Source organism: Rattus norvegicus, chromosome 13 (genome assembly GCF_021556685.1).
Source record: "Rattus norvegicus strain SHRSP/BbbUtx chromosome 13, alternate assembly SHRSP_T2T, whole genome shotgun sequence".
Classification (NCBI taxonomy): Eukaryota; Metazoa; Chordata; class Mammalia; order Rodentia; family Muridae; genus Rattus; species Rattus norvegicus.
Window position 1 is genome coordinate 30,310,935 of NC_141546.1, and position 13,197 is coordinate 30,324,131.

Genomic DNA, 13,197 nt, shown 5'->3' on the forward strand with positions numbered 1-13,197 from the left:
ATCAAAATTTGGTTTGCCGAATCTGAGTAACATGGTGAATTCGGTTAGTTCCCAATAGGCCGCAGTAGTAATAAGTGGACTGTTCGGGATACAGAAAAATTTTCACGAATGGAATCAAAATTTCTAGGCGAATTCAGTGAGTTCCCAATGGGACATGCTTGTATGAGTGTGCTTTTCAATATGTAACAACATTTTAAGGAACGGACGCTAAGTATCATGGTGAATTCAATAGGTTCCCAATAGGATTCGCATGTAATAAGCTTGTAATTCAAGATAGAGCAACGTTTTAAGGAACGGAACACTGTTTCTCTGTGAATTCAGTTAGTTCCCAGTAGCAGGCTCTTGTAATATGCGTACTTCTAAAGATTTATCAAAATTTGGTGTGCCAAATCTGAGTAACATGGTGAATTCGGTTAGTTCCCAATAGGCCGCAGTAGTAATAAGTGGAGTGTTCGGGATATAGAAAAATTTTCACGAATGGGATCAAAATTTCTAGGCGAATTCAGTGAGTTCCCAATGGGACATGCTTGTATGAGTGTGCTTTTCAATATGTAACAACATTTTAAGGAACGGACTCTAAGTAACATGGTGAATTCAGTAGGTTCCCAATAGGATTCGTATGTAAAAAGCTTGTTATTCAAGATAGAGCAACGTTTTAAGGAACGGAAACACTGTTTCTCTGTGAATTCAGTTAGTTCCCAGTAGCAGGCTCTTGTAATATGCGTACTTCTAAAGATTTATCAAAATTTGGTGGGCCGAATCTGAGTAACATGGTGAATTCGGTTAGTTCCCAATAGGCCGCAGTAGTAATAGGTGGAGTTTTCGGGATACAGAAAAATTTTCACGAATGGAATCAAAATTTCTAGGCGAATTCAGTGAGTTCCCAATGGGACATGCTTGTATGAGTGTGCTTTTCAATATGTAACAACATTTTAAGGAACGGACTCTAAGTAACATGGTGAATTCAGTAGGTTCCCAATAGGATTCGCATGTAAAAAGCTTGTTATTCAAGATAGAGCAACGTTTTAAGGAACGGAAACACTGTTTCTCTGTGAATTCAGTTAGTTCCCAGTAGCAGGCTCTTGTAATATGCGTACTTCTAAAGATTTTTCAAAATGTGGTGTGCCGAATCTGAGTAACATGGTGAATTCGGTTAGTTCCCAATAGGCCGCAGTAGTAATAAGTGGACTCTTCGGGATATAGAAAAATTTTCACGAATGGAATCAAAATATCTAGGCGAATTCAGTGAGTTCCCAATGGGACATGCTTGTATGAGTGTGCTTTTCAATATGTAACAACATTTTAAGGAACGGACTCTAAGTAACATGGTGAATTCAGTAGGTTCCCAATAGGATTCGCATGTAATAACTTGTTATTCAAGGTAGAGCAACGTTTTAAGGAACGGAAACACTGTTTCTTTGTGAATTCAGTTAGTTCCCAGTAGCAGGCTCTTGTAGTATGCGTACTTCTAAAGATTTATCAAAATTTGGTGTGCCGAATCTGAATAACATGGTGAATTCGGTTAGTTCCCAATAGTCCACAGTAGTAATAAGGGGAGTGTTCGGGATACAGAAGAATTTTCACGAATGGAATCAAAATTTCTAGGCGAATTCAGTGAGTTCCCAATGGGACATGCTTGTATGAGTGTGCTTTTCAATATGTAACAACATTTTAAGGAACAGACTCTAAGTAACATGGTGAATTCAGTAGGTTCCCAATAGGATTCGCATGTAAAAAGCTTGTTATTCAAGATAGAGCAACGTTTTAAGGAACGGAAACACTGTTTCTCTGTGAATTCAGTTAGTTCCCAGTAGCAGGCTCTTGTAATATGCGTACTTCTAAAGATTTATCAAAATTTGGTGTGCCGAATCTGAGTAACATGGTGAATTCGGTTAGTTCCCAATAGGCCGCAGTAGAAATAAGTGGACTGTTCGGGATAAAGAAAAATTTTCATGAATGGAATCAAAATTTCTAGGCGAATTCAGTGAGTTCCCAATGGGACATGCTTGTATGAGTGTGCTTTTCAATATGTAACAACATTTTAAGGAACGGACTCTAAGTAACATGGTGAATTCAGTAGGTTCCCAATAGGATTCGTAATAAGCTTGTTATTCAAGATAGAGCAACGTTTTAAGGAACGGAAACACTGTTTCTCTGTGAATTCAGTTAGTTCCCAGTAGCAGGCTCTTGTAATATGCGTACTTCTAAAGATTTATCAAAATTTGGTTTGCCGAATCTGAGTAACATGGTGAATTCGGTTAGTTCCCAATAGGCCGCAGTAGTAATAAGGGGAGTGTTCGGGATACAGAAAAATTTTCACGAATGGAATCAAAATTTCTAGGCGAATTCAGTGAGTTCCCAATGGGACATGCTTGTATGAGTGTGCTTTTCAATATGTAACAACATTTAGAGGAACGGATACTAAGTATCATGGTGTATTCAGTAGGTTCCCAATAGGATTCGCATGTAAAAAGCTTGTTATTCAAGTTAGAGCAACGTTTTAAGGAACGGAAACACTGTTTCTCTGTGAATTCAGTTAGTTCCCAGTAGCAGGCTCTTGTAATATGCGTACTTCTAAAGATTTATCAAAATTTGGTGTGCCGAATCTGAGTAACATGGTGAATTCGGTTAGTTTCCAATAGGCCGCAGTAGTAATAAGTGGACTGTTCGGGATATAGAAAAATTTTCACGAATGGAATCAAAATTTCTAGGCGAATACAGTGAGCTCCCAATGGGACATGCTTGTATGAGTGTGCTTTTCAATATGTAACAACATTTTAAGGAACGGTCTCTAAGTAACATGGTGAATTCAGTAGGTTCCCAATAGGATTCGCATGTAATAGGCTTGTTATTCAAGATAGAGCAACGTTTTAAGGAAGGGAAACACTGTTTCTCTGTGAATTCAGTTAGTTCCCAGTAGCAGGCCCTTTTACTATGCGTACTTCTAAAGATTTATCAAAATTTGGTTTGCCGAATCTGAGTAACATGGTGAATTCGGTTAGTTTCCACTAGGCCGCAGTAGTAATAAGTGGAGTGTTCGGGATATAGAAAAATTTTAACGAATGGAATCAAAATTTCTAGGCGAATTCAGTGAGTTCCCAATGGGACATGCTTGTATGAGTGTGCTTTTCAATATGTAACAACATTTTAAGGAACGGACTCTAAGTAACATGGTGTATTCAATAGGTTCCCAATAGGATTCGCATGTAATAAGCTTGTTATTCAAGATAGAGCAACGTTTTAAGGAACGGAAACACTGTTTCTCTGTGAATTCAGTTAGTTCCCAGTAGCAGGCTCTTATAATATGCGTACTTCTAAAGATTTATCAAAATTTGGTTTGCCGAATCTGAGTAACATGGTGAATTCGGTTAGTTCCCAATAGGCCGCAGTAGTAATAAGTGGACTGTTCGGGATACAGAAAAATTTTCACGAATGGAATCAAAATTTCTAGGCGAATTCAGTGAGTTCCCAATGGTACATGCTTGTATGAGTGTGCTTTTCAATATGTAACAACATTTTAAGGAACGGACGCTAAGTATCATGGTGAATTCAATAGGTTCCCAATAGGATTCGCATGTAATAAGCTTGTTATTCAAGATAGAGCAACGTTTTAAGGAACGGAACACTGTTTCTCTGTGAATTAAGTTAGTTCCCAGTAGCAGGCTCTTGTAATATGCGTACTTCTAAAGATTTATCAAAATTTGGTGTGCTAAATCTGAGTAACATGGTGAATTCGGTTAGTTCCCAATAGGCCGCAGTAGTAATAAGTGGAGTGTTCGGGATATAGAAAAATTTTCACGAATGGGATCAAAATTTCTAGGCGAATTCAGTGAGTTCCCAATGGGACATGCTTGTATGAGTGTGCTTTTCAATATGTAACAACATTTTAAGGAACGGACTCTAAGTAACATGGTGAATTCAGTAGGTTCCCAATAGGATTCGTATGTAAAAAGCTTGTTATTCAAGATAGAGCAACGTTTTAAGGAACGGAAACACTGTTTCTCTGTGAATTCAGTTAGTTCCCAGTAGCAGGCTCTTGTAATATGCGTACTTCTAAAGATTTATCAAAATTTGGTGTGCCGAATCTGAGTAACATGGAGAATTCGGTTAGTTCCCAATAGGCCGCAGTAGTAATAAGTGGACTGTTCGGGATATAGAAAAATTTTCACGAATGGAATCAAAATTTCTAGGCGAATTCCGTGAGTTCCCAATGGGACATGCTTGTATGAGTGTGCTTTTCAATATGTAACAACATTTTAAGGAACGGACGCTAAGTATCATGGTGTATTCAGTAGGTTCCCAATAGGATTCGCATGTAAAAAGCTTGTTATTCAAGTTAGAGCAACGTTTTAAGGAACGGAAACACTCTTTCTCTGTGAATTCAGTTAGTTCCCAGTAGCAGGCTCTTGTAATATGCGTACTTCTAAAGATTTATCAAAATTTGATGTGCCGAATCTGAGTAACATGGTGAATTCGGTTAGTTCCCAATAGGCCTCAGTAGTAATAAGTGGACTGTTCGGGATATAGAAAAATTTTCACGAATGGAATCAAAATTTCTAGGCGAATTCAGTGAGTTCCCAATGGGACATGCTTGTATGAGTGTGCTTTTCAATATGTAACAACATTTTAAGGAACGGACTCTAAGTAACATGGTGAATTCAGTAGGTTCCCAATAGGATTCGCATGTAAAAAGCTTGTTATTCAAGTTAGAGCAACGTTTTAAGGAACGGAAACACTGTTTCTCTGTGAATTCAGTTAGTTCCCAGTAGCAGGCTCTTGTAATATGCGTACTTCTAAAGATTTATCAAAATTTGGTGTGCCGAATCTGAGTAACATGGTGAATTCGGTTAGTTCCCAATAGGCCGCAGTAGTACTAAGTGGACTGTTCGGGATATAGAAAAATTTTCACGAATGGAATCAAAATTTCTAGGCGAATTCAGTGAATTCCCAATGGGACATGCTTGTATGAGTGTGCTTTTCAATATGTAACAACATTTTAAGGAACGGACTCTAAGTAACATGGTGAATTCAGTAGGTTCCCAATAGGATTCGCATGTAAAAAGCTTGTTATTCAAGATAGAGCAACGTTTTAAGGAACGGAAACACTGTTTCTCTGTGAATTCAGTTAGTTCCCAGTAGCAGGCTCTTGTAATATGCGTACTTCTAAAGATTTATCAAAATTTGGTGTGCCGAATCTGAGTAACATGGTGAATTCGGTTAGTTCCCAATAGGCCGCAGTAGAAATAAGTGGACTGTTCGGGATAAAGAAAAATTTTCATGAATGGAATCAAAATTTCTAGGCGAATTCAGTGAGTTCCCAATGGGACATGCTTGTATGAGTGTGCTTTTCAATATGTAACAACATTTTAAGGAACGGACTCTAAGTAACATGGTGAATTCAGTAGGTTCCCAATAGGATTCGTAATAAGCTTGTTATTCAAGATAGAGCAACGTTTTTAGGAACGGAAACACTGTTTCTCTGTGAATTCAGTTAGTTCCCACTAGCAGGCTCTTGTAATATGCGTACTTCTAAAGATTTATCAAAATTTGGTTTGCCGAATCTGAGTAACATGGTGAATTCGGTTAGTTCCCAATAGGCCGCAGTAGTAATAAGGGGAGTGTTCGGGATACAGAAAAATTTTCACGAATGGAATCAAAATTTCTAGGCGAATTCAGTGAGTTCCCAATGGGACATGCTTGTATGAGTGTGCTTTTCAATATGTAACAACATTTAGAGGAACGGATACTAAGTATCATGGTGTATTCAGTAGGTTCCCAATAGGATTCGCATGTAAAAAGCTTGTTATTCAAGATAGAGCAACGTTTTAAGGAACGGAAACACTGTTTCTCTGTGAATTCAGTTAGTTCCCAGTAGCAGGCTCTTGTAATATGCGTACTTCTAAAGATTTATCAAAATTTGGTGTGCCGAATCTGAGTAACATGGTGAATGCGGTAGTTTCCAATAGGCCGCAGTAGTAATAAGTGGACTGTTCGGGATATAGAAAAATTTTCACGAATGGAATCAAAATTTCTAGGCGAATACAGTGAGCTCCCAATGGGACATGCTTGTATGAGTGTGCTTTTCAATATGTAACAACATTTTAAGGAACGGACTCTAAGTAACATGGTGAATTCAGTAGGTTCCCAATAGGATTCGCATGTAATAAGCTTGTTATTCAAGATAGAGCAACGTTTTAAGGAAGGGAAACACTGTTTCTCTGTGAATTCAGTTAGTTCCCAGTAGCAGGCCCTTTTAATATGCGTACTTCTAAAGATTTATCAAAATTTGGTTTGCCGAATCTGAGTAACATGGTGAATTCGGTTAGTTTCCACTAGGCCGCAGTAGTAATAAGTGGAGTGTTCGGGATATAGAAAAATTTTAACGAATGGAATCAAAATTTCTAGGCGAATTCAGTGAGTTCCCAATGGGACATGCTTGTATGAGTGTGCTTTTCAATATGTAACAACATTTTAAGGAACGGACTCTAAGTAACATGGTGTATTCAATAGGTTCCCAATAGGATTCGCATGTAATAAGCTTGTTATTCAAGATAGAGCAACGTTTTAAGGAACGGAAACACTGTTTCTCTGTGAATTCAGTTAGTTCCCAGTAGCAGGCTCTTGTAATATGCGTACTTCTAAAGATTTATCAAAATTTGGTTTGCCGAATCTGAGTAACATGGTGAATTCGGTTAGTTCCCAATAGGCCGCAGTAGTAATAAGTGGACTGTTCGGGATACAGAAAAATTTTCACGAATGGAATCAAAATTTCTAGGCGAATTCAGTGAGTTCCCAATGGGACATGCTTGTATGAGTGTGCTTTTCAATATGTAACAACATTTTAAGGAACGGACGCTAAGTATCATGGTGAATTCAATAGGTTCCCAATAGGATTCGCATGTAATAAGCTTGTAATTCAAGATAGAGCAACGTTTTAAGGAACGGAACACTGTTTCTCTGTGAATTCAGTTAGTTCCCAGTAGCAGGCTCTTGTAATATGCGTACTTCTAAAGATTTATCAAAATTTGGTGTGCCAAATCTGAGTAACATGGTGAATTCGGTTAGTTCCCAATAGGCCGCAGTAGTAATAAGTGGAGTGTTCGGGATATAGAAAAATTTTCACGAATGGGATCAAAATTTCTAGGCGAATTCAGTGAGTTCCCAATGGGACATGCTTGTATGAGTGTGCTTTTCAATATGTAACAACATTTTAAGGAACGGACTCTAAGTAACATGGTGAATTCAGTAGGTTCCCAATAGGATTCGTATGTAAAAAGCTTGTTATTCAAGATAGAGCAACGTTTTAAGGAACGGAAACACTGTTTCTCTGTGAATTCAGTTAGTTCCCAGTAGCAGGCTCTTGTAATATGCGTACTTCTAAAGATTTATCAAAATTTGGTGGGCCGAATCTGAGTAACATGGTGAATTCGGTTAGTTCCCAATAGGCCGCAGTAGTAATAGGTGGAGTTTTCGGGATACAGAAAAATTTTCACGAATGGAATCAAAATTTCTAGGCGAATTCAGTGAGTTCCCAATGGGACATGCTTGCATGAGTGTGCTTTTCAATATGTAACAACATTTTAAGGAACGGACTCTAAGTAACATGGTGAATTCAGTAGGTTCCCAATAGGATTCGCATGTAAAAAGCTTGTTATTCAAGATAGAGCAACGTTTTAAGGAAGGGAAACACTGTTTCTCTGTGAATTCAGTTAGTTCCCAGTAGCAGGCTCTTGTAATATGCGTACTTCTAAAGATTTTTCAAAATGTGGTGTGCCGAATCTGAGTAACATGGTGAATTCGGTTAGTTCCCAATAGGCCGCAGTAGTAATAAGTGGACTCTTCGGGATATAGAAAAATTTTCACGAATGGAATCAAAATATCTAGGCGAATTCAGTGAGTTCCCAATGGGACATGCTTGTATGAGTGTGCTTTTCAATATGTAACAACATTTTAAGGAACGGACTCTAAGTAACATGGTGAATTCAGTAGGTTCCCAATAGGATTCGCATGTAATAACTTGTTATTCAAGGTAGAGCAACGTTTTAAGGAACGGAAACACTGTTTCTTTGTGAATTCAGTTAGTTCCCAGTAGCAGGCTCTTGTAGTATGCGTACTTCTAAAGATTTATCAAAATTTGGTGTGCCGAATCTGAATAACATGGTGAATTCGGTTAGTTCCCAATAGTCCACAGTAGTAATAAGGGGAGTGTTCGGGATACAGAAGAATTTTCACGAATGGAATCAAAATTTCTAGGCGAATTCAGTGAGTTCCCAATGGGACATGCTTGTATGAGTGTGCTTTTCAATATGTAACAACATTTTAAGGAACAGACTCTAAGTAACATGGTGAATTCAGTAGGTTCCCAATAGGATTCGCATGTAAAAAGCTTGTTATTCAAGATAGAGCAACGTTTTAAGGAACGGAAACACTGTTTCTCTGTGAATTCAGTTAGTTCCCAGTAGCAGGCTCTTGTAATATGCGTACTTCTAAAGATTTATCAAAATTTGGTGTGCCGAATCTGAGTAACATGGTGAATTCGGTTAGTTCCCAATAGGCCGCAGTAGAAATAAGTGGACTGTTCGGGATAAAGAAAAATTTTCATGAATGGAATCAAAATTTCTAGGCGAATTCAGTGAGTTCCCAATGGGACATGCTTGTATGAGTGTGCTTTTCAATATGTAACAACATTTTAAGGAACGGACTCTAAGTAACATGGTGAATTCAGTAGGTTCCGAGTAGGATTCGCATGTAATAAGCTTGTTATTCAAGATAGAGCAACGTTTTAAGGAACGGAAACACTGTTTCTCTGTGAATTCAGTTACTTCCCAGTAGCCGGCTCTTGTAATATGCGTACTTCTAAAGATTTATCAAAATTTGGTTTGCCGAATCTGAGTAACATGGTGAATTCGGTTAGTTCCCAATAGGCCGCAGTAGTAATAAGGGGAGTGTTCGGGATACAGAAAAATTTTCACGAATGGAATCAAAATTTCTAGGCGAATTCAGTGAGTTCCCAATGGGACATGCTTGTATGAGTGTGCTTTTCAATATGTAACAACATTTTAAGGAACGGACTCTAAGTAACATAGTGAATTCAGTAGGTTCCCAATAGGATTCGCATGTAAAAAGCTTGTTATTCAAGATAGAGCAACGTTTTAAGGAACGGAAACACTGTTTCTCTGTGAATTCAGTTAGTTCCCAGTAGCAGGCTCTTGTAATATGCGTACTTCTAAAGATTTATCAAAATTTGGTGTGCCGAATCTGAGTAACATGGTGAATTCGGTTAGTTCCCAATAGGCCGCAGTAGTAATAAGTGGACTGTTCGGGATATAGAAAAATTTTCACGAATGGAATCAAAATTTCTAGGCGAATTCAGTGAGTTCCCAATGGGACATGCTTGTATGAGTGTGCTTTTCAATATGTAACAACATTTTAAGGAACGGACTCTAAGTAACATGGTGAATTCAGTAGGTTCCCAATAGGATTCGCATGTAAAAACTTGTTATTCAAGATAGAGGAACGTTTTAAGGAACGGAAACACTGTTTCTCTGTGAATTCAGTTAGTTCCCAGTAGCAGGCTCTTGTAATATGCGTACTTCTACAGATTTATCAAAATTTGGTGTGCTGAATCTGAGTAACATGGTGAATTCGGTTAGTTCCCAATAGGCCGCAGTAGTACTAAGTGGACTGTTCGGGATATAGAAAAATTTTCACGAATGGAATCAAAATTTCTAGGCGAATTCAGTGAGTTCCCAATGGGACATGCTTGTATGAGTGTGCTTTTCAATATGTAACAACATTTTAAGGAACGGACTCTAAGTAACATGGTGAATTCAGAAGGTTCCCAATAGGATTCGCATGTAAAAAGCTTGTTATTCAAGACAGAGCAACGTTTTAAGGAACGGAAACACTGTTTCTCTGTGAATTCAGTTAGTTCCCAGTAGCAGGCTCTTGTAATATGCGTACTTCTAAAGATTTATCAAAATTTGGTGTGCCGAATCTGAGTAACATGGTGAATTCGGTTAGTTCCCAATAGGCCGCAGTAGTAATAAGCGGACTATTCGGGATATAGAAAAATTTTCACGAATGGAATCAAAATTTCTAGGCGAATTCAGTGAGTTCCCAATGGGACATGCTTGTATGAGTGTGCTTTTCAATATGTAACAACATTTTAAGGAACGGACTCTAAGTAACATGGTGAATTCAGTAGGTTCCCAATAGGATTCGCATGTATTAAGCTTGTTATTCAAGATAGAGCAACGTTTTAAGGAACGGAAGCACTGTTTCTTTGTGAATTCAGTTAGTTCCCAGTAGCAGGCTCTTGTAATATGCGTACTTCTAAAGATTTATCAAAATTTGGTGTGCCGAATCTGAGTAACATGGTGAATTCGGTTAGTTCCCAATAGGCCGCAGTAGTAATAAGTGGAGTGTTCGGGATACAGAAAAATTTTCACGAATGGAATCAAAATTTCTAGGCGAATTCAGTGAGTTCCCAATGGGACATGCTTGTATGAGTGTGCTTTTCAATATATAACAACATTTTAAGGAACGGACTCTAAGTAACATGGTGAATTCAGTAGGTTCCCAATAGGATTCGCACGTAAAAAGCTTGTTATTCAAGATAGAGCAACGTTTTAAGGAACGGAAACACTGTTTCTCTGTGAATTCAGTTAGTTCCCAGTAGCAGGCTCTTGTAATATGCGTACTTCTAAAGATTTATCAAAATTTGGTGTGCCGAATCTGAGTAACATGGTGAGTTCGGTTAGTTCCCAATAGTCCGCAGTAGTAATAAGGGGAGTGTTCGGGATACAGAAAAATTTTCACGAATGGAATCAAAATTTCTAGGCGAATTCAGTGAGTTCCCAATGGGACATGCTTGTATGAGTGTGCTTTTCAATATGTAACAACATTTTAAGGAACGGACTCTAAGTAACATGGTGAATTCAGTAGGTTCCCAATAGGATTCGCATGTAAAAAGCTTGTTATTCAAGATAGAGCAACGTTTTAAGGAACGGAAACACTGTTTCTCTGTGAATTCAGTTAGTTCCCAGTAGCAGGCTCTTGTAATATGCGTACTTCTAAAGATTTATCAAAATTTGGTGTGCCGAATCTGAGTAACATGGTGAATTCGGTTAGTTCCCAATAGGCCGCAGTAGTAATAAGTGGACTGTTCGGGATATAGAAAAATTTTCACGAATGGAATCAAAATTTCTAGTCGAATTCAGTGAGTTCCCAATGGGACATGCTTGTATGAGGGTGCTTTTCAATATGTAACAACATTTTAAGGAACGGACTCTAAGTAACATGGTGAATTCAGTAGGTTCCCAATAGGATTCGCAATTATTAAGCTTGTTATTCAAGATAGAGCAACGTTTAAGGAACGGAAACACTGTTTCTTTGTGAATTCAGTTAGTTCCCAGTAGCAGGCTCTTGTAATATGCGTACTTCTAAAGATTTATCAAAATTTGGTGTGCCGAATCTGAGTAAAATGGTGAATTCGGTTAGTTCCCAATAGGCCGCAGTAGTAATAAGTGGAGTGTTCGGGATACAGAAACATTTTCACGAATGGAACCAAATTTCTAGGCGAATTCAGTGAGTTCCCAATGGGACATGCTTGTATGAGTGTGCTTTTCAATATGTAACAACATTTTAAGGAACGGACTCTTAGTAACATGGTGAATTCAGTAGGTTCCCAATAGGATTCGCACGTAAAAAGCTTGTTATTCAAGATAGAACAACGTTTTAAGGAACGGAAACACTGTTTCTCTGTGAATTCAGTTAGTTCCCAGTAGCAGGCTCTTGTAATATGCGTACTTCTAAAGATTTATCAAAATTTGGTGTGCCGAATCTGAGTAACATGGTGAATTCGGTTAGTTCCCAATAGGCCGCAGTAGTAATAAGCGGACTGTTCGGGATATAGAAAAATTTTCACGAATGGAATCAAAATTTCTAGGCGAATTCAGTGAGTTCCCAATGGGACATGCTTGTATGAGTGTGCTTTTCAATATGTAACAACATTTTAAGGAACGGACTCTAAGTAACATGGTGAATTCAGTAGGTTCCCAATAGGATTCGCATGTATTAAGCTTGTTATTCAAGATAGAGCAACGTTTTAAGGAACGGAAACACTGTTTCTTTGTGAATTCAGTTAGTTCCCAGTAGCAGGCTCTTGTAATATGCGTACTTCTAAAGATTTATCAAAATTTGGTGTGCCGAATCTGAGTAACATGGTGAATTCGGTTAGTTCCCAATAGGCCGCAGTAGTAATAAGTGGAGTGTTCGGGATACAGAAACATTTTCACGAATGGAATCAAAATTTCTAGGCGAATTCAGTGAGTTCCCAATGGGACATGCTTGTATGAGTGTGCTTTTCAATATGTAACAACATTTTAAGGAACGGACTCTAAGTAACATGGTGAATTCAGTAGGTTCCCAATAGGATTCGCACGTAAAAAGCTTGTTATTCAAGATAGAGCAACGTTTTAAGGAACGGAAACACTGTTTCTCTGTGAATTCAGTTAGTTCCCAGTAGCAGGCTCTTGTAATATGCGTACTTCTAAAGATTTATCAAAATTTGGTGTGCCGAATCTGAGTAACATGGTGAATTCGGTTAGTTCCCAATAGTCCGCAGTAGTAATAAGGGGAGTGTTCGGGATACAGAAAAATTTTCACGAATGGAATCAAAATTTCTAGGCGAATTCAGTGAGTTCCCAATGGGACATGCTTGTATGAGTGTGCTTTTCAATATGTAACAACATTTTAAGGAACGGACTCTAAGTAACATGGTGAATTCAGTAGGTTCCGAGTAGGATTCGCATGTAATAAGCTTGTTATTCAAGATAGAGCAACGTTTTAAGGAACGGAAACACTGTTTCTCTGTGAATTCAGTTACTTCCCAGTAGCCGGCTCTTGTAATATGCGTACTTCTAAAGATTTATCAAAATTTGGTTTGCCGAATCTGAGTAACATGGTGAATTCGGTTAGTTCCCAATAGGCCGCAGTAGTAATAAGGGGAGTGTTCGGGATACAGAAAAATTTTCACGAATGGAATCAAAATTTCTAGGCGAATTCAGTGAGTTCCCAATGGGACATGCTTGTATGAGTGTGCTTTTCAATATGTAACAACATTTTAAGGAACGGACTCTAAGTAACATAGTGAATTCAGTAGGTTCCCAATAGGATTCGCATGTAAAAAGCTTG